This window comes from Leuresthes tenuis, unplaced genomic scaffold, assembly GCF_036924035.1.
Source record: "Leuresthes tenuis unplaced genomic scaffold, fLeuTen1.0.hap1 SCAF_89, whole genome shotgun sequence".
NCBI lineage: Eukaryota > Metazoa > Chordata > Actinopteri > Atheriniformes > Atherinopsidae > Leuresthes > Leuresthes tenuis.
In genome coordinates, this window is record NW_027325443.1 from 14,766 (window position 1) to 22,322 (window position 7,557).

Here is a 7,557-nt window from a genome sequence, read left to right on the forward strand (position 1 = left end):
GCAATACTACCTTTTCTTACCCGTTTTTGAGTTATTATGGCTGGACATTCACAGCTTCTTGCAGCCGAACACCTCTTCTCCCGCTTTTGATGATGACTGGTCCGGCATTCTTACCTTTTCTAACACATTTTTCAGCAATTATTGTTGGTCATTCACACCTTTCTCATCAGCTTTTTACAAATTATGATCTGACATTCACACCTACTTGCAGCCGAACACCTCGGCTTCCGCTTTTGATGGTGTATATTTTGGCATTCGAACCTTTTCTTACCCGCTTTTTACAAACCATGGTCGGACTTTCATACCTTCTTTTAGCCGAACAACTCCGCTCCCGCTATTGATTGTGTAGAGTTGGGTATTTTAGCCTTTTCTTACCCGCTTTTTACAAACTATGGTCGGACATTCACACCTTCTTACAGCGGAACACCTCCGCTCCCTCTTTTGATGGTGTATGTTCTGGCATTCGAACCTTTTCTTACCCACTTTTTACAAACTATGCTCGGACATTCACACCTTCTTGCAGTGAAACACCTCCGCTCCCTCTTTTGATTGTGTATGTTCGGGCATTCGAACCTTTTCTTACCCGCCTTTTACAAACTATGGTCGGACATTCAAACCTTCTTGTGGCCGAACACATCCACTTTTGCTTGTGATGATGTATAGTTGGGCATTCACACCTTTTCTTACCCATTTTTCAGTAATTATTGGTGGACATTCAGACCTTCTTGCAGCTGAACACCTCCGCTCCCGCTTTTGATGGTGTATAGTCGGGCTTTCGAGCCTTTTCTTCAACGGTGTTTACAAATTATGGTTGGAAATTCAGACCTTGCAGCCGAAACACTCCGCTCCCTCTTTTGATCATACATTGTCGGGCATTCGCACCTTGTCTTACCCGCTTTTTACAAACCATGGTCGGACTTTCACACCTTCTTGTAGCCGAACAACTCCGCTCCCGCTATGGATTGTGTACAGTCCGGTTTTTTAACCTTTTCTTACCCGCTTTTTACCAACTATGGTCGGACATTCGCAGCATCTTACAGCGGAACACCTCCGCTCCCTCTTTTGATGGTGTATGTTCGGGCATTCGAACTTTTTCTTACCCGCTTTTTACAAACTATGGTCGGACATTCAAACCTTCTTGTAGCAGAACACATCCACTTCTTCTTTTGATGATGTATGGTTGGGCATTCGCACCTTTTCTTACCCATTTTTCAGGAATTATGGGTGGATATTCACACCTACTTGCAGTCGAACAGCTCTGCTCCCACTTTTGATTATGTTTGGTTGGATATTCGAACCTTTTCTTAACTGCTTTTTACAAACTTTGGTCGGACGTTCACACCTTCTTGCAGCCGAACATCTCCGCTTCCGCTTTTGATGGTATATATTCGGGCATTCGAACCTTTTCTTACCCACTTTTTACCAACTATGGTCGGACATTCACACCGTCTTTCAAGTGTAACACCTCCGCTCCCTCTTTTGATGGTGTATGTTCGGGCATTCGCACCTTTTCTTACCCGCTTTTTACAAACTATGGTCGTACATTCAAACCTTGTAGCCGAAAACCTCCACTCCCTCTTTTGATCATACTTTGTCGGGCATTCGCACCTTTTCTTACCCGCTTTTTACAAACTATGCTCGGACATTCAAACCTTCTTGTAGCCAAACACATCCACTCCTGCTTTTGTTGATGTATGGTTGGGCATTCGAACCTACTTGTTGCCCGCTTTTCATTAATTATGGGTGGACATTCACACCTTGTCACAGCCAAACACCTCCGCTCCCTGTTTTGATCATGTATGGTTGGACATTCGCACCTTTTCTCACCCGCTTTTTGCAAACTATGGTCGGCCATTCACAGCTTCCTCTCCACCATACTTGTATGGTGGGATATTCACACCCACTTGCATCCGAAGATCTCCGCCCCCACTTTTGTTGATATTTAGTCGGTCATTCACACCTTACCCGTTTTCTTGCCGCCAAACACCTCTGATCTCGCTTTTGATGATGTAAGATTGGGCATTCAGACCTTGCTTTTCCTGCTTTTCACCAACTATAGATGGACATTCACACCTTCTTGCAGCCGAACACTTCTGCTCCACCTTTTAGGTTTCTATCACACCTTTTTTTTCACCGCATTTTATAGATTATGGTTGGAAATTCTCAACCACTCATCCGAAGACCTCTCCTCCCGCTTTTGTTAATATATTTGAACTTTAGTCAGACATTCACACCTACTTGTAGCCGAACACCACCTCTCTAGCTTTTGATGAGGTATGGTCCGGGATTCTTACCGTTTCTAACACATTTTTCAGCAATTATGGTAGGATATTCACACCTTCTTGCAGCTGAACACCTCCTCTCCCACTTATGATCATGTGCGGATTGATTTTCGAAAATTTTCTTTCATGTTTTCTAGCAATTAATTATGGACATTTAGACCTTCTTGCAGCTGAACACCTCCGCTCCCGCTTTTGATCATACATTGTCAGGCATTCGCACCTTGTCTTACCCGCTTTTTACAAACTTTAGTCGAACATTCACACCTTTTTGCAGCCGAACACAGTTTTTTGCAGCCGAATTTGGGCATTCGCACCTTTTCATACCCACTTTTTACCAACTATGGTCGGACATTCACACCGTCTTACAGCGGAACACCTCCGCTCCCTCTTTTGATGGTGTATGTTCGGGCATTCGAACCTTTTCTTACCCGCTTTTTACAAACTATGCTCGGACATTCAAACATTCTTGTAGCCAAACACATCCACTCCTGCTTTTGATGATGTATGGTATGGCATTCGAACCTACTTGTTGCCCGCTTTTCATTAATTATGGGTGGACATTCACACCTTGTCGCAGCCAAACACCCTGTTTCAATCATGTATGGTTGGACATTCGCACCTTTTCTCACCCGCTTTTTGCAAACTATGGTCGGCCATTCACAGCTTCCTCTCCACCATACTTGTATGGTGGGATATTCACACCCACTTGCATCCGAAGACCTCCGCCCCCACTTTTGTTGATATTTAGTCGGTCATTCGCACCTTACCCGCTTTTGGCAAACTATGGCCTTCTTGCAGCCAAAAACCTCTGATCTCGCTTTTGATTATGTAAGGTTGGGCATTCAGACCTTGCTTCACCTGCTTTTCACCAAATATAGTCGGACATTCACACCTTCTTGCAGCCGAACACTTCCGCTCCACCTTTTAGTTTTCTATGGGGCATTCACACCTTTATTTTCACCGCATTTTATAAAAACACCACAGGAACACCGTATTGAGGCTTTGTTCTGACCGCTCATTCGGTGTCGCGTTTCTTTCAAGCATTTCTCCTGGTTAGCCCGCACTCGGCTCGCTCCCAGAGCCGTGTTAAAGTCTACTTCGCATTCACTCTCTTTTCTCAGCAGACTAAAAGAAACTTCCATCCTGCACCGCTGTTAGCTTTTTCACAAGAGCAGAGGAGAGCGCACCGTTCCCAGCGGCACTGCAGTACCGGGTCGATGCTTGGAGTGAACGGAGCAAGCTCCTTTTTCAACTCCTATTGATAAAAATCCATTTAATATGTAGTCCTTGCATAGACATATCACATATTAAACTGATAAGTACAGATGGATTATGTGCAATTAGTAAAGAGAGTAGAGGACGATCTCTCTCGTTGGAAGTCCTTACCTATATCACTTATGGGGAGAGTTACAACCATTAAAATGATGATACTACCAAAAGTTAACTATTTGTTCTCAATGATCCCCATAAAACCATCTGCTACTTGGTTTAAGTCACTAGATTCATGCATCTCCAAATTTCTGTGGAAAAACAAACCACCACGTATTAGTTTAAAAACCCTACAGAAGACCAAGGACAGTGGTGGATTAGATTTACCTCATTTTCAGCACTATTCCTTAGCCAATAGGTTACAATATATATCAAAATGGTTTAAACCTTGTTGTTGTCACAGTTCCCAGAGACGTTGTAATCGTTGAGGATTCTATATTCACCCCCTCATTAGAGGCACGTGTTGCAGATTGATGACACTGAATCTTCTTCTCTGTTCATTGCTGGCATCATTCCCAGCATCGTAAGTGTTCGTGGCATTGTTAGCCTCTTCTTCTGGATCTTGATATCGAGCATCCTTTTGTATTTCTGGTTTGTAAGTCCTCTCTCTTCGTTCACCGGAGTCTTCGTCTCTTTGTCCTTGAGTTTGGTGATTTTTTCTTCTTTTGATGCCTTGACACAGTGTGACAGGTGATACCACATGGGAGATCCTTTAACTTGGACTGCTGTCCCTGTGCTGCGAAATGGCTGTGCTGCTCAAATGGTCTCTCCTTCATCATATACACAGTTATTTATACATCACCTTCCACCATGAAGCGTTGTCCCTTTTTGTTTCTCTCTTTGTTCTTAAAATGCTGTTATAAATGTCTAAACCAATCCATTAAACTAGATCATTTTGGCAGTAAAGCGATCTACAATGTGCTTGGTCGCAAAGCTGCTCATCTGTGGTAAACAGCTCTTCAGAAAGGCATTCTTCAATTGATTTCACTCATTTTATGTAATAATTTTGTGATTTCCTACAAAACTACACTTCTTCTCCCATCTGTCTGAGTATTTAATATTGTCTGGGTCCCGTTAAAACATGTATTTTTCCCATCTAATTCCTTGTTTGCTTTAAAACAAGTATTCCCCATTTTCTATCCCTTCAGTAGCCAACCAGTTTGTATGGAGTACACTGGAGCAACTTGACTGATCAGTAAAACACTGCTTTTGTTGTCACCGCAAGGCTTCCCCCGTCGGTTGTTTCACTGAGACACTACTGAGTAACTACAACTCAACACAGTTTATACACATAACATTCATATACATACTAACAAACAAACAAACAATAATTTATCGCAATTTTCTCATCTCTGTTTGAACGTACACCCAGGTAAATATTCCTGTAGTCTTCTCATACCGACTATGGACCCATTCATTGTTTAACTTCACTGTTTTGCAAATCCTAATTGAATATTACACATTGACATTGAACTTTACTGGATAAGCAGGTCTTCATTGCATTCAGCAGCCTATATGTGAGCATTTATGTGTAAGCTGTTCTTCTTTGCATTTATCAGCAGCAAGCAATTCTTCACTGCACATGCATATGTAAATAGTAAAACAATTCCAATGTGTTAGCGAAACCTTCTATATCACAGTGGTTTCTAAGGTCTATTTTAAGTTCTTTGCCATCAGTGAGATGACATTGTTTACAAAGTGTGTCAAATTATCACTGAAGATCTTTTCAGGAATTTCAAATCTAGAAATGAGTTATTTTACGCGTGATTTTGCTACTGAGAGTGCATCTGCTTGTGCACATGGAAATATTTCAGACCATTTGGTAAAAACCTCTGTTGTCACTGAGCAGAATCGTTTCCCTTAACATTAATTTAGTTCAATGAAATCTACAAAATAATGAAATAATGAAATCCAAACAAATATGTTGAAAAAGATACACTGGCTTAGGGAATTATCTTCGTTTTGGTCTTAGATTGCCCTGTGGAATGTATTTTGCACATATTTGACCTGCTAGACAAAACTTCATTCATTTATTTATTCTAAAAAAATGTTTTTAATAATTAGTAAAACCATATGCTGTAAAAACCTGGTTCATTATTGCTTCCATCCCTCCTGTTGAGACATGACATGGTCCGTGGCTCAATACTGCAGCATATTTAAACAAATTCTTGGGCAGTATGGTTTTCCTTCCGGTCATTCATACGAGTCTATTGTAGATGGCAATTGAATAACATCTAAAAATGCTAAAATATTTGTAGTTTATACATTTAGCTGTGGATGTCAACATACCTGTTTTTCCAATGCTGTGTTAACACATGTACAGTTGAGAAGGCATACTGACTGTCAGTGTAAACGTTAACAACCTTTTTGTTATTTAATTTACAAGCTTCAGTTAAAGCTACCAATTCGACTGCTTGAACAGAGTAATTTTTTGGTAGTGGTTGTTTTAAGAAAACTTCAGTTTCTGTTACTACTGCAAATCCTGTAGCATTTGTGCCATCAGGGTTTTTTGCTTGACCTGTTGAATAAATATAGTTATTTCTGCATTTTCATAACGTATATCAGTTAAGTCTGGCCTGGGTAAAACACTGATGGTTATTTCTGACATGCAATCATGAGGCTTTCCATCTGTGGGGTAGGTAGCAGTGTGGATGGATTAAGTGTAGCACATCTCTCGACAACAAGGTGTGGCTGTGAAAGAAGAACTGTTATGTAGGAGAGATGTCTGGTAAAGATATTTTGTTAAGTAACCATATCACAGCCACTGCATGAGGTACCTTAAGTGTTAATGGGTGAAATAACACCATTATTGTTGATGCCTGCACTGCCAATGGCTTCTGGCCATTGATTCAAAAGTACGATCTTGTCCCTGTTTCCCCCTTTCAGTGGACACTTGCCCCTAATTACCGCAATTCAGCAGGGGGTCTTTCATTAGGAGTACTGGACTCCCCCGTGCACGGTTTCAGCTCCGACCCTGGAAAGCGGAAAAAACGTTGAGATCTGGTTTGAGGACCCAATTGTTGAGAAAAGTCTCTCAATGAGACTCAGAGTTGCTGGAGTCAGTTAATGCAAATGTTTAATCTTGCAGCAAGTTCAAGAATGTGTGTGTGAATGGGTGTATGTGTGCGAACGTGTGTGAGTTTGTGTATGTGAGAGTTTAATGAACCTGTTATCCACAGGCAGGTCTTAACTAGTATGGCACAGGTCCAGCCTGTCTCATCTTTTTTGGAAGGTCCAGCGCTCGGCCGTAACCCTTCTGTCTGTTTGGACTCTCACATACATTCGGTTAATCATAGAAAAACGAGAACAAAACTTTTTAGCCCCTTAAATTCATAAAACAGACATGGTGCAGTTATTTCCATTCTAGAAAATAAGAGTAATCACCACCATTCCTATAAATTCTGGATATTCTAACAATCTGAATCTTTTTTAAATGTTCGATGAAGCCCTTTGCTGTTCTGTTTAGAGACTCAGCTGATCACAAACCAAGTTTTGCTCTTGAACCAAGCTTCTAAACTCTTCACCTTTTTCATTTCTCAGTTAGTATTCACTTTAAAACTGATTAAAAGAAAAATTAAATGAATGCCTATCAACAAATGTGGGATCTAAACTCTAGTGCTTTCTCTAAAATAATTTCCTTTCTCAATTCAGAAAGGTGTGTGTGTAAGTCACAACACCTGTGACACCAAAACGGCTTTCTTTTCTCTCTTTTCTCTACACTCTGCACTGTGAGCACACACACCAAATCAGAAAGGCTTTTTTCTCTCTTTTCTACATTATGGACTGTGGGGACACAAAACCGCTCTCTCTCTTTTTTTTTTTGATTGTGTGCCAGGGCGTTGTCTCACGTATTAGATTATGCTTAAGATACGAATGGGTTTATCAGTCACATCAGAATCCGTACATACTGATCCTCCCGTAAGAAAATGGTCGGATCTTATCAAACACACTTTGTTTCTTGTGACAAGTCAGCGAAACAGCGTATACACGTCAAGACACTGAATCA

The 7,557-nt window shown here is 41.1% G+C and overlaps 1 pseudogene; it reads right to left on the reverse strand.

The window, feature by feature from the left end:
- Positions 1–3,458: 3,458 nt before the first annotated feature.
- LOC140286384 (U2 spliceosomal RNA) lies at positions 3,459–3,635 on the reverse strand (annotated as a pseudogene).
- Positions 3,636–7,557: the final 3,922 nt, after the last annotated feature.